Consider the following 25,159-nt stretch of genomic DNA (forward strand, 5'->3'; position numbering starts at 1 on the left):
ATAAGGCAGTTTGTTCCCCAAAGGGAGAAAAAGAGAATAACAATGGGTCCCCAGAAAGGCAGCCACCTTTCTATAACCTAATATCAGGAAAGGCATCCCATCATTTCTGCTGTATGTTGTTGATTAGAAGTAAACCACTAAATCCAGCCTACATTCAAAGGGAGGAAATTACAAAGGGTATGAAAACAGGAGGCAGAGATTAGGAGGCTGTCTTAGAGACTACCAAGTACACTGAAAAAAAAACATTTTATTTGAAATAATTATAGATTTGTAAGAAGTTGCAGGGATAGTATAAAGAGGTTCCGTGAACCCTTCACCCGGCTATCCCCAGTGGTTACATCCTCCAGAAGCATAGCATGAAATCAAAGCCAGAAAAGCAGCGTTGGTGCAATGGGTGTGCTAGTTTTCTGCTATTTTGTCAGAGGTGCGGATTCTAGCAACCACCACCTCAGGCAAGAGGCAGAACTGCGCCATCACTGTAAAGGCCTCCTTTGGGTTACACTTTATAATCATACCTACTCCTCCCCTCACCATGCTTAATCCCTGGCAGCCACTAATCCATTTTTTATTACTGTCATTTTGTCATTTTGAGAATGCTCTGTGAGTGGAATTATGCAGCATGTGTACCTTTGATATTTGCTCTTATTATTCATGATAATATAATTCTATAGTCTATATTCCAACAGCATTCTATATTCTATATTCTCACGTATAATTCTCTGAAGATTGACCCAGAATGTTGCTGGTATCATCGATTCATTCCATTTTATTGTTGAATTGCATTCCATGGTATGGATATACTGCAGTTTACTTAGCCATCATCTATTAGGGATATTTTCAGTATTTTTGGTTCGGGGCTATTACAAATACGGTTACTAAGTACAATCACGTACAGGTTTTGGTGTTGACGGTTTCTATGTCTCTGAGATAAATGCCCAGCAGTGTAATTGATGGGTTACATGGTAAGTATATGATGTGTCTGTTTGTTTGTTTAACAAAGTACCAAATTACTTCCTAGAGTATCTGTACCATTTTACATTCCCACCAGCAATATATGAAAGAATCAATTTCTCTACATCTACAACAGCATTTAGTATTGTCAGTATTTTTTTTAATCTTAGTTGTTCTAATAGGTATAAAGTGATATCTTATCTTGTGTCTCCTTAATAGCTAGAGATGTTGAATATCTTTTCATGTGCTCCTTTGACACCTGTATGTCATTTTCTGTGAATGTCTATGTATTTTGCCAACTTGCCAAATGGATTATTTTTTTACTATTGAATTTCGAAAGTACTTCATAAATTCTAGATATGAGATCTTTGTCAGATATGTGGTTTTCAAATGTTTTCTCTAGGCTTTAGCTTTTTTTAATCCTCTCAACAAGTTCTTCTGCAAAGTAAAGGATTTTAATTTGAGTCCCATGTATCATTTTAAAAATTTTATTGTTCATGATTTTGATGCCATATCTAAGATTTCTTCAAAGCCTATAGCTTGAAATTTTTACCCTATTTTATCTTCTAAAGTGTCTACACTTTTAAATCTGTTATCCAAGTTTGTATAACATGTGAGGTTTAAATCAAAGTTTATGTTTTTTGCCAATGGTTATCGAATACCCTAGCACTATTCATCCTTCTACTGAACTGTGTTTGTATCTTCATCAAAAATCAGCTGGCCTTGCTCTTGTGAGTTTTCTCTCTGGATTCTCTATTCTGTTCGATTTACTTCTATACCCATCTGTCAACACCACTCAGTATTAATTACTGGAATATTAGTCTTGAAAGCAGGTAGACTGACACCTCACGCTGTATTTTTACCTTCCCAAACGGTTTTACTATTCTAGCTCTTCTGCCTTTATATATAAATTTTAGGATAATCTTGCTTACATCTACAAAAATATTGTGGATATTTTAGTAGGAGTTGCACTAAACCTGTATATGAACTTAGGAAGAACCAACATTGTTACAGTGCTGACCCTTCCAATCTTGAACATGGTATACATCTCCATTATTCAGATCCCTAACTTCTTCTAATTTGGATCTTCAGTTTCTTCAGAATTTTGTAGTTTTCAGAATGCAAACATTGTGTGTTTTATTAAATTTATTACTATATATTTCATCTTCTTTGGAACAACTATAATTGATATTGTATATTTTAATTTGGATAGAGGTGTATCTTGTATCCTGTAACTTTCCTCAGCTACCTGTTAGTTCTAGGTTATTCTGTGTAGCCAAACATGCTGTCAGCATATGAAGTTTTATTTCTTCCTTTCATACCTCAATGCTTTTATAACATTTTCTCACCTTACTGCATTGGCTAGAACATCCAGAATTATGCTGAATATCACTGGCTAAAATGCACACTCTTGCCTTTCTCCTGATCTTAAGGGGAAAGCAATTACTCTTTCACCACTAAGTGTAATTTAAGCTGTGGGGTTTTTTTTAGATGTTTTTTATCAATTAGAGGAAGTTCCCCTCTATTTCTATTTTTCTGAGAGTTTTTTTTTTCTCTAATGAATGGGTATTGAATTCTATTGAATGTTTTTCTGATCAATTGGAATAATCACATTATTTTTCTTCTTTAATCTGTTGATATGGTAGATTACCTTGGTTGATTTTTAATGTTGAATCAACTTTTCATCTTTGGGATATGCCACATTCACTCACTGTGTATAATTCGTTTGATATGTTGCTAATATTTTGCTCAGAATTGTGACATCTGTGTCCACAGGGCTATTAGTCTGTAGTTTTCTTTTCTTGTACTGTTGTTGGTTTGGGTATGATAAGGACACAGATCTCATAGAATACGTTGGCAAGTGTCCCCTCTCCTTTTACTTTTCCAGAGGAGATTATGTAGAATGATGTTAAATCTTCTCTAAATGTTTAGTGTAACTCTCCAGTGAAACTACATGTAGTTAAAGACTTCTTTGTGCAATTTCCTTAACAGTTATGGGGTTATTCAAATTACCTATTTCATGTTGAATGAGTTGTCTTTTTCAAGGAATTGGTCTATGTCATCTAAATTGTTGGATTTAGATGTGTAGAATTGTTATTTGAATTTCCTTATTAATTTTTTTTATGTCTTCAGATTCTGTACTATTATCCTCTGCTTCATTTCTTACATTAGAAATTTGTATCTTTTCTTCTTTGTGTCTTTCTCAGTCTTGGTTAATCAATTTCACTGATTTTTTTTTTTTTTTTTTTTTTTTTTTTTTTTCAGAAAACCAACATTTTGTTTCATGGATTTTCTCTATTGTTTTTCTGTTTTCAACTTCATTGACATCCTTTATCTTTGTTATTTCTTTTCTTTTTTTTTCAAAAAAACTTTTTAATGTTTATTTATTTTTGAGACACAGAGAGGCAGAGTATGAATGGAGGAGGGTCAGAGAGACAGGGAGACACAGAATCTGAAGCAGGCTCCAGGCTCTGAGCCATCAGCACAGAGCCCGACGCGGGGCTCGAACTCACGGACCGCGAGATCGTGACCTGAGCCAAAGTCGAGCACTTAACCGACCCAGCCACCCAGGCACCCCTTTGTTATTTCTTTTCTTACACTTGTTTTGGGTTTTCTGTGCTCTTCCTTTCCTAGGCTCTTGAGGAGGGAGCTTAGATTGTTAATTTGGAATTTTCTTCTTTTTTAATGTAAGCACTTTAATGCTGTGAAGTTGCCTCCCAGCACTACTTTAGCTGCATCGTCCCAATTTTGCTAAGTTTTACTTTCATTTTATTCAGTTCAATATATTATTTGATTGCCATTGAGACTTCCTCATTGACCTCTGGATTATTTCAAGTGTGTTCATTAGTTTATAGGTAGTTGGAAACTTCCAGTTTTCTTTTTTTCATTTTTAGTTTGATTCCATTGTGTTCAGATTTCAATTGTTTTTAAATTCATTAAGATTTCTTTTATGACCCAGAATATGGTCTGTTTGGGTGAATGTTTCATGGGTACATGAAAAGAATGTGTATTCTACTGTGGTTGGATAGAGCATTCTATAAATGTCAATTAGATCCTGTTGTTTGATAATACTGAGTTCTATATCTTGTTGCTTTTCTGAAGAGTTCTATGTGACAGTTTTTGCAGCAAATTCTTTCAGCTGTGCTGTGGGATGCATTCAGGATTGCCATGTCTTCATTATGGATTAATTGTTTTATCCTGTAATGTCCCTCTTTTTCCATGATAAATTTTTTGTCCCAAAGTATACATTACAGAACATTTCTGTTTTCTTTTGTTAATGTTGCCATGCCATACTTTTCCAATCATTTTACTTTAACATACTTATGTCACTGAATTGAAAGTTAGTTTCTTATACATAGCATATCCTGGCCAAGGGCCAGGATATTTTTATCCACTATGACAATTTCTGTGTGTTTATTCATATACTTAGACCTTTTAGACTTAAGTTGTTGATATGATAGAGCTTAAATGTGCCATTTATTATTTTTTTCTATTTGTTCTCTTTGTTTTGTTTCTTTGTTTTATTTGCTTGCCTTCCTATAGGTTACTTGATTTTTAGTATTCTATTCTGATTTATCTATAGTAGTTTGGGGTATATTTGTTTATTTAATTCTTTTAGTTGCTGTTCTAGGTATTGCATTATATCTATATAACTTATACATACATCTCTATTTTGTTATAAACACATAATTTATTACAGTCTACTGACATCAAAATTTTGTATGTAGGTATAGCTATAGAAACAAGGTTCTCCACCTAACTTCCTTTTATTCATGGCCTGCTACCTCACTTGGCCTAGAATACCTTCTCTGAGGGAGTGCTCAATATCTTTCTATTGATGGAAAATATTTTTGTTGTTGAGGCATGTTTTCACTCAGTAGCTACAAGTTATGGATGACTCTGTAAACTGAGAAAGAGAAAGTTGAAATGAGTCAGCTAAAATAACCTAGAGAAGGGGCTAAAACTACAAACTGAGTTGGACAAGTCTGAGGTTTCATGAGGCTCAGAGTATACTACTCATCTCCGCTTAGCTGATGAGCTATGAACTACAGCCCCCAGCCACCATCATCTTACTGGAACCACAAACTCTTTAGGGTTTCAAAGGAGCAGAGAGTTAGAATAGCAAAACACAGAAATCCTCTGTGAACTTTAACAGGGCCTTATGTGCAAGACAGTCTTCTGGAATAAAAGTGATTGTCATGAAGGTCAGCAGACCAATAGTTAGACTATCTGGGGGCAGAAGTAACCTATACCCCAAGGATAAAATTAACCCCTGGGGCGCCTGGGTGGCACAGTCGGTTAAAGCGTCCGACTTCAGCCAGGTCACGATCTCGCGGTCCGTGAGTTCGCGCCCCGCGTCGGGCTCTGGGCTGATGGCTTGGAGCCTGGAGCCTGTTTCCGATTCTGTGTCTCCCTCTCTCTCTGACCCTCCCCCGTTCGTGCTCTGTCTCTCTCTGTCCCAAAAATAAATAAACGTTGAAAAAAAAATTTAAAAAAAAAAATTAACCCCTTATAACTGATTAGGAAATCAATTCTAGGTGAATAGAAATAGACCACGGAGAAACAAGTTCTCCAGGATCCAAAGCCGTAAAATCAATCAGAAGAAAATGATTCTGTAAGGTAAGAGATAGATGGCCTCCCAAAGCTCAAAAGAAGGACCTGAAAGGGGAGAGCCTTCCTCCCACAGGGAGATTAAGACCCAAGACACTGGGAATGAAAGCTGGTGCAGCCACTCTGGAAAACAGTATGGAGGATCCTCAAAAAATTAAAAATAGAACTACTCTACAACCCAGCAATTGCACTACTAGGTATTTATCCAAGGGATACATACAGGTGTGCTGTTTCGAAGGGACACATGCATCCCAATGGTTATAGCAGGACTATCAACAAGAGCCAAAGTATGGAAAGAGCCCAAATGTCCATCGATGGATGAATGGATGATGTGGTCTATATATACAATGGAGTATTACTCAGCAATCAAAAAGAATGAAATCTTGTCATTTGCAACTACATGGATGGAATAGAAGATATTATGCTAAGTGAAATTAGTCAGTCAGACAAAGACAAAAATCATATGACTTCACTCATATAAGGACTTTAAGAGACAAAACAGATGAACATAAGGGAAAGGAAACAAAAATATAAAAACAGAGAGGGGGACAATTCAGAAGAGACTCATAAATAGGGAGAACAAACTGAGGGTTACTGGAGAGGTTGTGGGAGGGGGGATGGGCTAAATGGGTAAGGGTCACTAAGGAATCTACTCCTAAAATCATTTTTGCACTATATGCTAACTAATGTGGATATAAATTTTAAAAAAAAAAAAAAAAAAAAAAAACTTTTAAAAGATTTACATGAAACACCAGAAATCATAAATCTCCTAGAGGAAAACAGGGCAAAATCTTTTGAATTTGACCTTGACCTTGGAAATTATTTTATAGATATGACACCAAGGCCATGTAAACCCAAAGTTTCATTTAAGCAAGATACTAAGCTCTATAAATCTGCTGTAAAACATTCTACTTATATTCAATAACACATTGTACAGTTAAAATTATGTTAAGAGGATTGGTTTCATGTTAAGTATTCTCTTCACAATAAACTAAGTCTATAAAATAGCAAAAAAAAAAAAAAAACCACCCAGGACAGGATACCAGAGATCATGTTAGGCCCAAATAGCCCATCTTTGGTTGCAGGCACACATATCCACGGCTTTAATGATTTTAGTATTCCTTTTTTCTGGGTGAATCTAGCTACTGGTATGTCAATTTTGTGAAACTTCCAAAGAGCCAACATTGGGTTTTGTTGCTTTTTCCTCTTATTTTTCTGTTCTCCATGTCATTAATTTGCACTGTAATCCATATTATTTCCTTTCTTCTGAGGAGTTCAGGCCAAAATCTTGTGCGCCATTTTTGAAGCCTGACAAAGCTTTACCTGCATGGTCATGGGGGAAGCTGCCTCCCCACACCAGACTTGGGGCACAGCCAAGATGTTGCAGTCTCTGGAAGGACTTGCAGTGAAGGAGTTAGGCTACTTGAGCCAACTATGCTCACATGGATATCTGCATTCCTAGCCCTGTACCTCTGTGACGAGGCCTTCTTTTGGGGGTGGGGACAGGGTAGGCTGAAGCATTTTCTCCATGCTGACTTGTACTTTTTCACTCCTAGACCTTCTCCTTCTTTATCCCTCTGGTCTCATCAGGGTCATAAAAGTTCAGGCATCTTTGGCAAGGAGCGGGGAGCTCCTAGGCCGTGAGACCATTCCTCCCATCTGTCACTTCACCTTCATTTAATAAGCTCCTTGGAGCATATTGGAACACTGGAAGGCCAGGACCTTTCTCTTTTGCCTCTTGCCTGAACTGTTACAATAAGTGAATAAAGGTTTGTTACTTTTGGTTTGGCTTCTTGCCCTTATTGAACGTGTTGATGCTTTTACTTTGGATTTCGTTCTCTCTTGTTTTGTGTGTCTTAAGTTGTTGATTTGAGATCTTTCTTCTTTTTGAATGTAAGAATTTATGCGAAGCACTGCCTTAGCTGCATTCCATAAGGTTTGATGTGTTGTGTCTTCATTTCCATTCATCCTTAAGGATTTTTTTCATTTCCCTCTGATTTCTCCTTTGATCCATGGGTTATTTACTGGCATATTGTTTAATTTCCACATATTTTTAAATTTCCCAAATTTCTTTTTGTTATTAATTCCATACTCCACTCCGTTGTGACAAAAGAGTACACTTTGTAAAAGTTCAATGCTTTTACTTTTACTGAGCTGTATTTTCTGGCCTAGCATGTGGATTCTCCTGGAGAATGTTACAGGCACACTTAAGAAGGCATATTCAGGGGCGCCTGGGTGGCTCAGTCGGTTGAGCGGCTGATGTCAGCTCAGGTCATGATCTCGTGGTCCCTGAGTTCGAGCCCCGCGTCGGGCTCTGTGCTGACAGCTCGGAGCCTGGAGCCTGTTTCAAATTCTGTGTCTCCCTCTCTCTGACCCTCCCCCGTTCATGCTCTGTCTCTGTCTCAAAAATGAATAAACGTTAAAAAAAAATAAAAAAGGGGCGCCTGGGTGGCGCAGTCGGTTAGCGTCCGACTTCAGCCGGGTCACGATCTCACGGTCTGTGAGTTCAAGCCCCGCGTCCTGTGAGTTCAAGCCCCACGTCGGGCTCTGGGCTGATGGCTCAGAGCCTGGAGCCTGTTTCCGATTCTGTGTCTCCCTCTCTCTCTGCCCCTCCCCCATTCATGATCTGTCTCTCTCTGTCCCAAAAATAAATAAACGTTGAAAAAAAAAATTTTTTAAAAAAATTAAAAAAAAAATAAAAATAAAAATAAAAAGAATGCCTATTTGGGGGGACTTCTGAAAGGTGGTGGTGCAGGAAGATCCTGGACCCACATCCTTCCATAGATACACCAAATCTACAACTACAAGTGGACCATCTGCCTCCGAAAAATATCTGAAAACTGGATATATTGCTTCTCCACAAAAAATGGTAAAAAGACCACATTGAGACAGGTAAGAGAGACACGGCCTCACCAGAAACCCCATCCCTGGCATGGCAATGAACAATAGAGAGAGGGCATCTCACTAGCCCAGCACTTCTCTCTGAAGTGAGGGGTTGGTGCTTCAAAAAGGTACCCAAGTCCTGGGGATCTACCCTGAAGAGACGAGTTCTGAAAGTGTGTGGCTTAGAAAACCAACAGGGCTGGCATCCGAGGGACCCGAAGCGCTATGAGGAACTGAGATTCCCCTTTTAAAGAGCTCACATGCAGTCTCACTTGCCCCGAGACCTAGCAAAGAAACAGCAGTGTGAGAAGCAAGAGGACTGTATGTGAAGGAGATACACTTTCTGACCAAAAAGCACCTGCTGGAAAGGCAAGGGACAGTCTTTGCACTCTCTCCCGACCCTGCCAGCACAAGTTGGTGAGCTCGAGTGTGGCGCCCTTGTTGAGACGGGCAGGGACAAGCAGTCACGGCGCAAACCCTCTGTCTTGCCGTACTGGAGCACACGGACAGGTGCAGCCCTCCTCCCCTCCCCGACTGGGACTGGTGGACAGGAGCGGCGGTGGCATCCTGTTGCTCCCACTACATCCCTGGCACCTCCGGGGGCACACGGTCAAGACGCTTTCCCGCTGCCTTTCTAAAGCTGGCAGGTGTGCCCACCTCCCACGTTCTCCAGCCGCCTCGCCAAAGCCACGGAAGGGCACAATCCACTCAGAGGATGCCCCTTGATTTCCTGGCCTTGGTGGCCAAGAAGGTCGGTGTTCCTGAGCTCCACAAGCAGGTAACAATCAGGAACAAAGCACTCTTGGCAGGCCAGCATCCCCAGGGCCCTGCACAGACAGACAAAAAACCACCCCATTTTCCCATGAAAAAGGCTTATTGGCCTGGAGCTTCAGCCCAAGGGAAAGGCTTCAAGCTTTCCTCACATCTAGAGGCTAAAGAGACACTCCCAAGGAATATAAGAAGGTGGACACCATATTTGCATGCCCGCTTGGCCCGACTACAGCTTGACAAGCCCTCCCAGAAAAGAGCCTTTATGGAGATTTTTACAACTTTTACCCAGGGGACACCTCCAGATCTCCCGGTCTGGAAGCCAGCAAGGATTACCATTGCAGCCCCACGGCACTGTATATATTTGCATACTATAAACACTGAGGCCTGAGGACCTAGCTCCCAATGAGCCTGAAACGAGGCACTACATGAAATTCCTTCCTTTGGAACACTGACGGGTCTTAACACACTCTCACTAATGGGGACATACAAAGAATAAATCAAGGGGTTCAGACAATCTCAAAGGTTTGAGAGGCAACCGAGGCTTAAGGCAAGATAAAAGGAGAAGCTTCATCACCTATGTGAGGCCACTCCTTCAAGACTGAGGTAAGTAGCTGTTTCACCCTAATACACAGAAACAAAACACAGAGTCAAGTAAAATGAGGAAACAGAGAAACACGTTCCTAACAAAAGAATGAAACAAAACTTCAAAGACCTTAATAATATAAAGATAAGTAATTGACCTGATGAAAAATTCAAAATAATGGCCATAAAGATGCTCACTGGGGGTGTCTGGGTGGCTCAGTCAGTTAAGCGTCCGACTCTTGACTTTGGCTTAGGTCATGATCTCAGGGTTCATGAGTTTGAGCCCTGCATTGGGCTCCATATTGCCACTGCAGAGCCTGCTTAGGATTCTCTCTCTCTCCCTTTCTCTCTGCCCCTCTCATGCTCTCTCTCTCTCCCAATGAATAAATAAACTTAAAAAAAATAGATGCTCACTGAACTCAGAAGAATGGATGAACACAATGAAAACTTCCACAAAGGGATAGGAAACATAAGAGAGTACCAAACATTAAGTCACAGAGCTGAAAAATGCATTAGAGGGGTTCAACAGCAGGCTGGATGAAGCAGAAGAACAAGTCAGTAAGCTGGAAGACAAAGCAATGGAACTTAACCAGACAGAAAAGAAAAAAAACAAGAAATAGTCTTTAAAAATGAAGATAACTAAAGAGACCTATAGGACAAGACAGCATGAAGCATTCACGTTATAGGTGCCCCAGAAGAAGAGAGAAATAAAGGGACGGAAAGATTAATTGAAGAAATAAGAACCGAAAACTTCCCTAACCTAGGAAGGGAAACAGACATCCAGGTCCAAGAAGCTTAGAGAAATATAAATAAGATAAACCCTTGGGGCGCCTGGGTGGCTCAGTCGGTTAAGCGGCCGACTTCAGCTCAGGTCATGATCTCGCAGTCCGTGAGGGCTGTGAGTTCGAGCCCCGCGTCGGGCTCTGTGCTGACAGCTCAGAGCCTGGAGCCTGTTTCAGATTCTGTGTCTCCCTCTCTCTGACCCTCCCCTGTTCATGCTCTGTCTCTCTCTGTCTCAAAAATAAATAAATGTTAAAAAAAAAAAATTTTTTTTTAAATTTAAAAAAAAAATTAAAAAAAAAAAAAAGATAAACCCAAAGAGACCCACACCAAGATACATTAAAATCAAAGTGTCAAAAGCTAAAGAAAGAACCTCAAAAGCAGCAAGAGAAAAACAAATTGTTATGTACAAGAGAAACCCCATAAGCCTATCAGGTTTGTTAGCAGAAACTCTGCAGGCCAGAAGGGAGTGGCGTGACATATTCAAAGTGCTGAAAGGAAAACACTTCCAAGAAAACCCAGCAAAGTCATCTTTCACAATTGGAGAAGAGATGAAAAGTGTTCCAGACAAGCAAAAGCTAAAGGAGTTCATCACTACCAAACCGGTCTTATAAGAAATGTTAAAGACTCTTCTTTAAGCTGAAGAGATGGCACTAATAACAAGGAAACATACAAAAGTAAAAATGTCATTGGAAAAGTTAAATATATAGTAAAGTGGTAGATTGAGCACTTATAAAGGTACTATGATGGTTAAAAGACATAAGTAGTAAAGTTAACTGAAGCTACAATAATTAGCTAAGAGATACATAAAATAAAAAGATGTAAAATTTGACATCAAGAACATAGAACATGGGGGAGGAAAGTAAAAATGTAATTTGGAATGTGTTCAAATGTATGTTGCTATCGACTAAAAATAGATTGTTATGTACATAGGATTGTATGTGTGAACCTCATGGTAACCACAAAGAAAAAATTATAGTAAATGCACACAAAAGGAGAAAGAAATCTAAACATAAAACTTAAAAAGTCATCAAATCACAAGGGAAGAGAAAAAAAGAAGAAATGAATAGAGAAGAACTACAAAGACAACCAGAAAGCAATTAACAAAATGGCAATAAGTACATATTTAGCAACAATTACCTTAAATTAAATGGACTAAATTGTCAAATCAAAAACACAGAACAGGTGAATGGATTTTTTTTTAAAGATACATCTATATACTGCCTACAGGAGACTCACTTCAAAAGTAAAGATACAGATAAATTGAAAGTACAAGGTGGAAAAAGATATCCATGCAAATAGAAATATAAAGCTGATGTAGCTATATTCATATCAGACAAAATACTCTTTAAAATGAAGACTGTAATAGAAGACAAAAAGGGGCATTACATAATGATAAAGAGATCAATCCACCAAGAAGAGATAACATTTATATATATATATATATATATATATATATATATATATATATATATTTATAACATAAAGCACCAAAATATATAAAGCAAATATTAACAGACCTAAAGGGTGAAATGGAAATCAATACAATGATAGTAGGAGACGTCAACACTCCACTTCCATCAATGGGTAGATCATCCAAACAGAAAATCAGTAAGGAAGCACAGACCTTAAAAGACATATTAGACCAGATGAAATTAACAGAACATACTACCCCAATACAGCAGAATATACATTCTTCTCACGTGCATATAGAACATTCTCCTGGATAGATAACATGTTAGACTACAAAGCAAGTCTCCAATTCAAGAAAATTGAAATCATATCATGAATCTTTTCAACCACAATTGTATGAAATTAGAAATTAGTTACAAGAAAAGCTGAAAAAAATCTACCAATACATGGAGATTAAACAACTGTTACTGCACAACTGCTGGGTCATAGAAGAAATCAAAGGGAAATCAAAAAACACCTAGAGACAAATGAAAATGGAAACACAAGTGCCAAAACTATGGACTATAGCAAACAGCTATTCTAATAGGTAAGTTCATAGCAATACGGGACTAACTCAAGAAACAAAAGGAATCTCAAACAAACAATTTAACTTTACACCTCAAGGAACTACAAAAAGAACAAATGAAGACCAAAGTCAGTAGAAGAAAGAAAATAATAAAGATCAGAGTGGCAATAAATGAAATAGAGACTAAAAAGACAATAGTAAAGACAAATAACACAACAATCTTGTTCTTTGAAAAGATGAACAAAATTGACAAACCTTTAGCTATACCTACCATGAAAAAAAGACACAGGGTTCCAATAAATAGAATCAGAAATGAGAGAGTAGTTACAACTGATACCACAGAAATACAAAGATTCATAAGAGACTACTATGAGCAATTAAATGCCAACAAATTGGACAACCTAGAAGAAATGTACAAATTCCTAGAAATTTACAATCTTCCAAGACTGAATCATGAAGAAACAGAAAATCTGGAGATTAAATCAGCACTCAAAAATTTCTAACAAAAATCCAGGACCAGATGTCATTACTGGTGAATTCTAACAAACATTCAAACCTTTAATACCTATCCTTCTCAAACTCTTCCAAAAATTTGAAGAGAAGGTAATGCTTACAAACTCATTTTTTGAATGAGTTTATGAATCATTTTTTCATTTTTGAATCATTTATTTATGAATCATTACCCTGATACCCAAACCAGAAAGACCACCACACACAATAAATACTAATAATAATTATCATTATATTATAAATATTTTATTATTATTGTTATTATTATTATTATTATTATTATTATTATTATTACAGGCCAATATCCCTGATGAACATAGATGCAAAAATCCTTAACAAAATATTAGGAAACCAAAGTCAGAAATACATTAAAGGGATAATACACCATGATTAGGTGGGATTTATTCTAGGAATGCAAGGATGGTTCAACATTTATAAATCAATCAATGTGATACTCCATATTACTAAAAGATTAAAACCAGGGGCGCCTGGGTGGCGCAGTCGGTTAAGCGTCCGACTTCGGCCAGGTCACGATCTCGCGGTCCGTGAGTTCGAGCCCCGCGTCGGGCTCTGGGCTGACGGCTCAGAGCCTGGAGCCTGTTTCCGATTCTGTGTCTCCCTCTCTCTGCCCCTCCCCCGTTCATGCTCTGTCTCTCTCTGTCCCAAAAATAAATAAACGTTGAAAAAAATTAAAAAAAAAAAAAAAAGAAAGAAAGATTAAAACCATATGATAATCCCAAAAGATGCAGGAAAAAGCATTTGACAAAATTCAACATCCATTTGATAAAAACATACAACCAAGTGAGTACATAAGGAACTTACGTCAATATAATAAACACTATATAAGAAAAATTCACAGCTAATATCATACTCACCATTCATCAGTAGTGAAAAGCTGGTAGCTTTTCCTCTAAGATCAAAAACAAGACATGATGCCCACTCTTCCCAGTTTTATTCAACATGTTATCAGTTCTAGCCATAGCAATTAGGCAATAAAAACAAAAGCCATACAAATTGGAAAAGAAGGAGTAAAACTGTTACTATTTCCAGATGACACGATGCCATAAGTAGAAAACCTAGAGTCCACCAAAAAAAAAAAAAAAAAAACTGTTAGAACTAGTCAATGAACTCAGTGAAGGTGGCAGAATACAAAATTAATAGACAAAATATGGTGAGTTTCTATACACTAATCACCAACTATCAGAAAGAGAGATCAAGAAAACAATACCATTTACAATTGTATCAAAAAGAATAAAATATCTAAGAAGGAATGTGACCAAGAAGGTGAAAGATCCATATACTGAACACTATAAGATATTGGTGAAAGAAATTGAAGAAGATGCAAATAAATGGAAAGATACATCATGGATTGGGAGAATTAACATTGTTAAGATGTCCATACACACAAAGCAATCTGCAGGCTCAAGGCAACCCCTATTAAAATTCCAATGGCATTTTTTGCAGACTTAGAAAAAAATAATTCTAAAATGAATATGGAACCACAAAAGAACCCAAATAACCAAAAAATCTTGAGAAAGAATAACAAGGTCAGAAGTATCATGCACCTTGATTTCACACTATACTACAAAGCTACAGTAATCAAAAAAAGGTACAATATTGAAATAAAAACAGATACATCAGTAAAACAGATTAAAGAGCCCAGAAATAAACCCACACATATATGTTCAATTAATTCACCAAAAAAAAAAGGGCAAAAATATACAATGGAGAAGGGATAGTCTCCTCAAAAAATAATGTTGGGGAACAGGACAGCTACATCCAAAAGGAAACTAGACCACTATCTTACACCATATATAAAAACTAACTCAAAATAGACTTAACATCTGAATGTAAGACCTGAAACCATAAAACTTTTAGAAGAAAACACAAGCAGTAAGCTTAGCAGTCTTAGCAATTTGTTTGTGGATCTGACTTCAAAGCTAAGAGAAACAAAAGCAAAAATAAACAAATGGGACTACATCAAACTAAAAGCTTCTACACAATGAAGGAAACTATCAACAAAACAAAAAGGTAACCTATTAAATCCAATCACACACCCAATAAGGGTTTAATATCAAGAATGTATAAAGAACCATACAACTCAATAATGACAATAAAAAAAATCTAATAAATTTGTAAAGAATCTGAATAGACATTTTTCCAAAGAAGTCACACAGGTAGCCACCAGGCACATGAAAAGATGCTCAACAGTATTGATTGTCAGGGAAATGAAAATTTAAACCACAATGAGATATCACCTTACACATGTCAGAATTACTATTATCAAAAAGATAAGAAATAGGGACTCCTAGGTGGCTCAGTCAGTTGAGCAATTTTACTCTTGATTTCAGCTCAGGTCATGATCCCCATGTCATGGGACTGAGCCCTGCATCAAACTCTGTGCTGAGAGTGTCACCTGATTAGGATTCTCTCTCTCTCCCTCTGCTCCTTTCCCCCATATGCTTTCTCCTCCCCCCACTCTCTCTCTCTCAAAAAAAAAAAAAAAAGACATCAAATAACAAGAATTGGTAAGGATGTGGAGAAGAAGAGGGAACGCTCATACACTCTTGGTGGAGATGTAATTTGGTACAGTATGGAGGTTCCTCAAAAAATTAAAAATAGAGCTTCCCAATAATCCAGCAATCCCACTACTGGGTATCTATTTGAGGAAAGTGAAAACACTAATTCAAAAAGATATATGCAGGGGTGCCTGGGTGGCTAAGTCTGCTCTTGATTTCAGCTCTAGTCATGATCTTACTGTTTTGGGATCGAGCCCTGTATTGGGCTCTCCATTGGGCACTGGCTGTGAAGCCTGCCTGGGATTCTCTCTGTCTGTCTCCCTCTGCCTCTCCCTGGGTTTGTCTCTCTCTCTCTCAAAAAAAAAAAAAAAAAAAAAGATACATGCAGAAACAAAAAACAAAAATAATATATGCACATTTGTGTTCACTGCAGTATTATTTACGATAGATATGGAAACAACTTAAGTGTCCATTGATGGATGCACGGATAAAGAAGCTATCACACAGACACACACACACACACACACAATGGAATACTACACAACCATATAATCAGAGTGAAAACTTTCCTTTTGTGACAAAATGGATGGACTTTGAAGGTATTATGCTAAGTGAAATAAATGAGAGGAAAAATAAATACTGTGAGATTTCACTTATATGTGGAATCTAAAAAACAAAACAAACATGCAAACAAAAGACAAAACAAAACCCAGACTTGTAGATACAGAGATTAGATTAGTGGTTGCAAGAGGGGCAGGGAGTTGGACAGGGTGAAATGGGTGAAAGAGATTAAGAAGTACAAACTTTCAGTTATAAAATAAATAAGTCATGAGGATGTAATATACAACATGAAGAATATAGTCAATAATATTGTACTAATTTTGTGTGGTGACAGATGGGAACTAGATTTGTTGTGGTAATCATTCTGCAATGAACACAAATGTTCAATCACTATGTCATATGCCTGAAACTAATATAATATTGTGTGTCAAGTATACAATTAAAAAATAAATGAAAACTTAGGAATAAATTTAACCAAGGAGATTAAAAGTCTATACAGTGAAAACTATAAGACTGGAGAATGAAATTGAAGAAGACACAAATAAATGGAAAGATATCCCATGTTCATGGATCAGGAGACCATATTGCTAAAATGTCCAAACTACACAAAACCATCATTCAAGCAATGCTTATGAAAATTCCAATGGAATTTTCACAGAAGTAGAAAAAGTTTAGAATAACAAAAATAGGAATAGTTTTCACAGAAATAGAAAAAAAAATCTTAAAATTTGTGTGAAACCACATAAGACCACATATAACCAAAACAAAACAGAAAAAGAGGAACAAAGCTGAAGGCATCATACTTCCTAATTTAACATTATGCTACAAAGCTATAGGTAATCAAACAGTATGGTGCTAACAGAAAAATAGAGACATGGGCCAATGGAACACAATCAAGAGCCCAGAAGTAAATTACTACATACACAGTCAACACACATTTGACAGGGGAGTCAAGAATATTCAAGGGAGAAAGGATAGTCTCTTTAATAAATGCTGTTGGGAAAACTGGATAATCATATGCAGAAGAATGAAACTGGACTCCTATCTTCCACTACTCAAAAAATTAACTTGAAATTTAAATATAAGACCTAAAACTGTAAAACTTCTAGAAAAAGACATAGGGAAAAATCTTGACATTGGTCTTGGCAACAATTTTTTAGATATGGCACCAAAAGCACAAACAAAATAAAAAAATAAACGAGACTACATGACACTGAAAAGCTTCTGCAGAGCAAAATAAGAAAGTAACAAAATGACATTTGGGCTGTTTCCATAGCTTGGCTATTGTTCATAGTGCTGCTATAAACATTGGGGTGCATGTGCTCCTTCGAATCAGCATTGTTTGTACCCTTGGATAAATACCTAGTAGTGCAATGGCTGGGTCGCAGGGTAGTTCTACTTTTAATTTTTGAGGAGCCTCCAAACTGTTTCACAGAGTGGCTGCACCAGTCCAAATGCCCATCAACTGACGAATGGGTAAAGAAGATGTGGTACATATATACAATGGAATACTACTTGGCAATGAAAAAAAATGAAATCTGGCCATTTGCAACAACGTGGATGGAACTAGAGGGCAAAAGAAGTGAGTCAGAGAAAGACAGTTAGCATATGATTTCACTTATATGTGGAACTGGAGAAACACAACAGATGAACATAGGGGAAGGGAAGGAAAAATAAGACAAAAACAGAGAGGGAGGCACAACATGAGAGGCTCTTAAACAGAGAACAAACTGAGGGCTGCTGGAGGGGAGGTGGGTGAGGGGATGAGTTAAATGGGTGATGGGTATTAAGGAGGGCACTGGTTGGGGATGAGCACTGGGTGTTGTATATAAGAATCACTGGGTTCTACTCCTGAAACCAAGTCTACAATGCATGTCAACCAACTTGAATTTAAATTTCTAATAAATAAATGAATAAATAAATAAATAAATAAATTTGTAAACAGTTCTGGCAAATATTCCCTAAAAAATATTTATTTTATTTATAAATAAATAAATTTGTTAACAGTTTGGACAGACATCTCAGGCTGACTGCATGTGGGTTGGGTCCTGTGGGAAAAATGGCCGGGATGGCATTTTGGACAGTGAGGAATGTTTGTCAGTTGGTTCTCATTATCAGCACATGTAAGCTTCAATCAACCTGATTTTGTACGTTGTTTTCTCTTAAAAGAAATTACTATTGAAAGCAAATATGGAAAGGAACTGGAATAAACAATGTATTTACTTAAGAAAAAAAGCAACAAAATGAAAAGCAAAGAACAGAAGAAAATATTTGTAAACACATATCTGATAAGAGGTTAATATCCAAAAGAACTCATACAACTCAATAGCAAATACACAAACAATTCAAGTAAAAAATAGGCCAAGGACTTGAATAGACTTTTTTCCAAAGAAGAAACACAAATGACCAATAGGTACAAGAAAAGATGCTCGACATCACCAATCATTAGGAAAATGCAAATCAAAACCAGAATGAGGCGTTGCCTCAAACCTGTTACAACAGCGATCATCAAAAAGACAAAGCGATAACACTGTTGGTGAAGATGTGGGAAAAGGGAACCCTGGGGCACTGTTGGTAAGAGCATAAAATGGTAGAGCCACTATGTAAAGTGGGGTTCCTTGTGTAAAGTATGGAGGTTCCTCAAAATTAAAAGCAGAACCTAGATATGATCCAGCAATCCCACTGCTGTATATATATCCATAAGAAATGAAACCAGAATCTCAACGAGATGTTAAAACTTTCACATTCATGGCAGCATTATTCATACTAGCTAAGACACAGACACAACCTTGGAGTCCATGTACAAAGGAATGGAATATTATCAGCCATGAGAAAGAAGGAAAGCCTACCATTTGCTACAACACAAATGGATATCGAGGGCATTCTGCTAATTGAAATAATACAGAGAAAGATAAAGACTGTATGATATCGCTTCTTTATTTGGAATCAAAAAAGCTGAACCCGTAAAAACAGAGTAGAGTGGTTGGTTGCCAGGGGTTGGGAGGTGGAAGAATGTAAAATGTACAGACTTCCAGTTATAAGATGAATAAGTTCTGAGGATCTATTGTACATATTGGTGATTATATACTTGAAAGTTGTTGGGGTGCCTGGGGGACTCAGTCAGTTAAGCGTCTGACTCTTGATTTCAGTGCAAGTCATGGTCTCACGGTTCGTGAGTTTGAGCCCCTTGTCAGGCTCTGCAATGACAGCATGGAGCCTTTTGGGGATTCTCTCTCCCTCTCTCTGCCCCTCCCCCACTCACGCTCTCTCTGTCTCTCAAAATAAATAAATAAACTTTATTTATTTACGTGTTTGCAAATAAGTAAAAAGAAAACAAAAGAAAGTTGCTGACAGTAGGTTTTCAATGTTCTCACTGCAGAAAATAAAAGATAATTATGTAAGGTGACGAAGGTGTTACCTAACGTTATTGTGATGATCGGTTTGCAGTATATGTATATAAACAATCACACTGTATACCTGAACCTAATACCATGTTGTGTCAATTATAGCTCAAAAAGCTGAAAAATTAATTTTTTTAAAAGAGCGTATGTACGGGGCGCCTGGGTGGCTCAGTTGGTTAGGCATCCGACTTCAGCTCAGGTCACGATCTCGCGGTCCGCGAGTTCGAGCCCCGCGTCAGGCTCTGGGCTGATGGCTCAGGGCCTGGAGCCTGCTTCCGATTCTGTGTCTCCCTCTCTCTCTGCCCCTCCCCCGTTCATGCTCTGTCTCTCTCTGTCTCAAAACTAAACGTTAAAAAAAAAATAAAAAATAAAAAATAAATAAATAAAAGAGTGTATGTTCTCCTATTGTTGGCTGAAGCATCTGTGAAGTCAAGTTGGTTTATAGTGCTGTTCAAGTCTTCTGTTTCCTTATCGATCTTCTGCCTACCTTTTCTATCCATTATTAAAAGTGATTCGTTGTGGCGCATGACTGACTCAGTCGGTTAGTGTCTGGACTCTTGATTTCAGCTCTGGTCACGGTATCACGGTTCATGGGGTGGAACCCTGGGTTGGGCTCTGTGCTGACGGCACGGAGCCTTCTTGGGATTCTCTCTCTCCTTTGTCTCTGCCCCTCTTCTGCTCATATACTCTCTCTCAGAATAAATAAATAACATTTAATGGGGCGCCTGGGTGGCTCAGTCGGTTGAGTGTCTGACTTTGGCTCAGGTCATGACCTCCGGTGCGTGAGTTCAAGCCCCGCATCAGGATCTGTGCTGACAGCTCAGAGCCTGGAGCCTGCTTCAGATTCTGTGTCTCCCGCTCTCTGCCCCTCCCCCGCTCATGCTCTGTCTCTCTCTGTCAAAAATAAACTTTAAAATATAAATAAATAAATAAACATTTAAAAAAAAAAGAAAGTGGGGCGCCTGGGTGGCGCAGTCGGTTAAGCGTCCGACTTCAGCCAGGTCACGATCTCGCGGTCCGTGAGTTCGAGCCCCGCGTCGGGCTCTGTGCTGATGGCTCAGAGCCTGGAGCCTGTTTCCGATTCTGTGTCTCCCTCTCTCTCTGCCCCTCCCCCGTTCATGCTCTGTCTCTCTCTGTCCCAAAAATAAATAAACGTTGAAAAAAAAAAATTAAAAAAAAAAAGAAAGTGATTTGTTGAGATCTCCAACTATCATTCATTAGTGAACTTTTATTTCTCCTTGAACTTTGTTTTTGTTTCATATATCTTAAGCCTTTGTTTTTAGATGTATTTATGTTTAAAATTGTTATAAAATTGTTTTAAGCTGTTATAAAATCTTTTTACCGGATCGACCCTTATATCATTATAAAACAGCCCTCTTTATCTCCTCTAACATTCTTTGTTTTTAAAGTCTGTTTTGCCTAATATTATTGGAGCCACTCCAGTTCTCTTACGGCTGCTGTTTGCACGATTTAGCTTTACTACACTTTTACTTTCAACCTACTTGTATCTTTGAATCTAAATTTTGTCCCCATATAGAACATATACTTGGATCTTCCAATTTTTTTTAAAAAAATGTTTATTTAGAGAGAGAGAAAGAGAGAGAGAGAGAGAGAGAGAGCTCACAGGGGACAGGCAAGGGAGGGAGAGAATCCCAAGCAGGTTCTGCGCTGTCAGCACGGAGCCTGACTCGGGGCTCCATCTCACGAACCATGAGATCATGAGCCGATCTGAAATCAAGATTGGACACTCAACTGACTGAGCACCCATGGATCTTGTATTTTTATCCAGTGTGAAAATCTCTGCCTTTCAGACTGCTTACTTGATTGTATTGTTTGATCCTTTTCACATTTAACATTATCATTCATAGAACTGGATTTATAGCTGCCATGTTACATGTTGTTTTCCATGGGTTTCATGTCTTTTTTCTTTCTCTGTTACCGTTACTGTGTTCTTTTGCGTTAAGTATTCCCTAATCTAATGTTTTAATTTCGTTGATGATTTTTTCATCGTTTTCTTGTTTTCTTGGTGGTTCCTCTAGGGCTTACCAGATACATCTTAACTTCTCAGAATCTACTTCAGATCTATCCTAACTTAATACGATGCGATACAAAGATGCCTGTCTTGCTCTTGGGTCAGGTGCAACCAGGAGCTGGAGTGCTAATAGCTCCATCACAGCAGCAAAGAGAGTAGAGGTTAGCAGGACCAGTTACTGAAGTGTCTCAATCTTTGGCCATGAGTTACAATCATCTCTGTTACTTCGAAAAATGCCAACACATCTTTCCACTCCTGAGTTCCCAGGTAAGCCAGTTAGGAAGTGAGGCCTCGGCACAGTAGCAAGGTCTTCAGTTAATTCTAATGTGTGGTCAGAGTTCAGAATCAGGCACAACACAACGTGTCTTCTCAGGTTGCAACCTCCGAGGAGCTGAGGTCACCAAGATATACTGTCTCTAACTCCCGAGTCCTCCGATCCCACCAGAATGGCTAATTATCCAGCGTTCCCCTAAGGCTGAGCAAAGCTTAGTGCTTGCCAGAATCCTCCCATTTAGACACTAACCACTATACTCCCAGCTACCAGCCAAGGTCCTTCTCCAGAAAGAACACTCTGAACCGAGGTGTCACTAACTGTTCTGGCCTCGAGTACTGTCACTACCATAGGCTCCCCATGCCCTGTCCATCCAATCAGATCCCTTGGGATATTGATTTTCCATCTTCCTCAAGGGGACCGCTGCTTTTCCTGCAGCGGCCCAGCCCCACACACTTCCTGCTGCTCTGTCCAGAAGCAGATTCCCGTTACTGGAAGGGCAAGTCAGGAGGCCAAACTAGGACAATCAAACTAAATTTAGGATGTACCACCTGGCCAGGCATAATGGGTGTGTCACAAATGGATGCCCAAAATCTGCAACACCCCAAATCCAAGAATCAAAATCAGACTCATACACAGGCTCTACCCCTCCCCACAATGCCCACAGAAAAACCTTTCTCTCTCACCTTGACCTGTCCTTTCTCTCACCCCTCCCCGGTTATGTTTGGGCTCACTACCAGCAGCCGCTTTAATTACCACTTCACTGGGGCACCTGGGTGGCTCAGTCGATTAAGCATCCGACTTCAGCTCAGGTCACGATCTCGCGGTCCGTGAGTTCGAGCCCCGCATCGGGCTCTGGGCTGATGGCTCAGAGCCTGTAGCCTGCTTCCGATTCTGTGTCTCCCTTTCTCTCTGCCCCTCCCCCATTCATGCTCTGTCTCTCTCTGTCTCAAAAATAAATAAACGTTAAAAAAATTAAAAAAAAATAATAATAATTACCACTTCACTACCTTACTAAGGCAGAGATGTTTCCACAGAGCATATCTTTCCTGCCCCGAGCTTGACAGCTCTGAACCCATTTCGTGTACTGGGTAAGAGCAGTCAGGCAGGATCATCCACAGGTGTGAATCAGTCTACACGGGGTTGACGTGTGCTGTCTACTCCCATGTGCTCGATTACTGAAAGAGGGTTGGAGACGAACAGTTAGCCACAGGGAGGTAGGAGACGGCTATCTCCATCCCAATACCCACACTCATGCCACATAGGTTTGTTTGTTTTGTTTTTTTTTTCCATTCTTCTGAACGGACTATTTGTTTGCCTGGATCTGATGGCTGGATCCTTAAGGAAATAGGGGATTTTTTTGTCGTACAAAAAAAATAAATGCATTATATTTGGACCCACAACAGCACAGTTAACGACTGAAATCTGAATTCTCGTGTAGCACAGGTTTTTTGAGAAAGTGAGCCTTCTTCATTCTTGGACAGAGGAACCCTCTGAGTGTTTCCTCATCCCATCTCCAGTAGGCACTCGCCCTGGAAAACATGGCTAAGTGGGGTGTTTGGCAAGCGGACGCCTTGTACTTTATCCCTTTCCCAGGCACAAACTCTTCCCACGCCTGCGTTTCTCGGCTTGTTCCTTTTCCCTTTGCGAAGGCAGAGCCTGCCGTCCAGAGCTGGCACCGTCGGGCTCCTGGCTGCCTGGGCGCCGGTCGGGTCCAGCAACGGAGGTGTAGTGGGACGGGTTGCACTTCTGGGGATTATTTGGAGAAGGAAAGGGGGGGGGAGCTCAGACTGTTATGGCACCAGCTATGTTCTAAGACAGAAACGGGACCTGTGCTCAGAGGTATAAGCTGATCCCGAAATGCGCTCTATTAAGCGATGAAGCAGACAGCACCGGACACAGAGGAGGGCAGGGGCTATTTTTACACGTTAGGGAATAGATTTAAGAATCTTGGACATGCCAGTGTGTATTACACCTAGCTGGCAGGGAGACTTAAGGCGCCTCTCTTTCTTCTCTAACTTCTGTGTCTTGTCCTCTTGTAGACTTCATTCTCGTTTTTATTCTCGTTTTTCAAGGGAGCCGCTCCCTGTCACCACGATGGCGGTCTCTGTAGGATCACTTATGTTTAAGTTACACTTCCACATGCGAGGTATCTTGCAACGTAGTGGAGCGTGGCGACAATAGGCAGAATCCTGCACCCTGTACACGTGATCTTTCGGGTCAATGATTCAAGATATTTGAAGCAGCATAGGCTTTTGAACTTAACTCTTCCCCACCTCACCGCCCTCCCCAACACACTGAAAAATCCGTTGGAATTCTCCTCCACCCTAGGGCTCTATCCTTTTCTTCTCCCTCATCATCTGACTTCTTGAAAGACTTACTCACACGTGCCTTTTCCATTTTCTCATCTTCTATGTCCTCTTCAGCACGTCCGCCTAGCTGGTACCCTCACCACCGCCCGAGACGGCTCTCACGACATTCAACTGCCTCTCCGCAGTCGCCCAATGGGTGCCCTCCTAATAGCACTTGGCTTTGCCCTTCCCCCTTCTGGAGTCACTTTCCTCTCTGGAGTCCTGGGACACCACACTCTCTAGGCCTCCCTCCCCAATTCCTCCCGCCAAGTCTCCTTGGCTGGCTCCTCCTTTCCCTGACACACAGGCACTGGGGCCCCTCTGTTCTTGGTTCCCAGCCGATGGCCCTTCTTGCCATGGACTGTCGCCCACTCTCAGTTACCAGGGACATGCAGGGGGCTCCCAGTTTAAAATTGTCATTCGAGACACCCCTGAATCCAGACATGTACATACAAACTCACACCAGCTGTGGTCCCCTCCTGGGGACCCACAGACATACATACCCAAGACCAAACTCATCATCCTCCTTCTACAGCCTCTTCACTACTGGCATTCCACACTGCATTCCAGAATCTGTGCGTTGTCATTGGCATGTTCGTCTCTCTCATCACCCCGTCCACACCCAAACTACCACAAGGCCACACACTTCTCTCCGTTCCCACTGCCACCATCCTACCTGGAGCCAAGCCCTTCATTTGTCACCCAACCTGTTGTGTTGGCTTCCTCTGTGGGCTGCCTCACACACCCTTGCTCTGCTCCCTCCGCGCAACACACACAGAGCGCTATTTTCAAAATTCAAACCTAGCATGTGTCTCCCGTTGTTAAAAATAACAACAACAAAATGAAACAAAAATAAAACCTGCAATGGCTTTCCATCGCTCTTAAGTGAAACACCAAAATGAATTCAGCTATCAGTTCTAGCAGTTTTGGGTGGTCTTTAGGGTTTTCTATGTATAGT

This window comes from Puma concolor, chromosome F2 (genome assembly GCF_028749965.1).
Source record: "Puma concolor isolate L17-30 chromosome F2, mPumCon1.1.hap2, whole genome shotgun sequence".
NCBI lineage: Eukaryota > Metazoa > Chordata > Mammalia > Carnivora > Felidae > Puma > Puma concolor.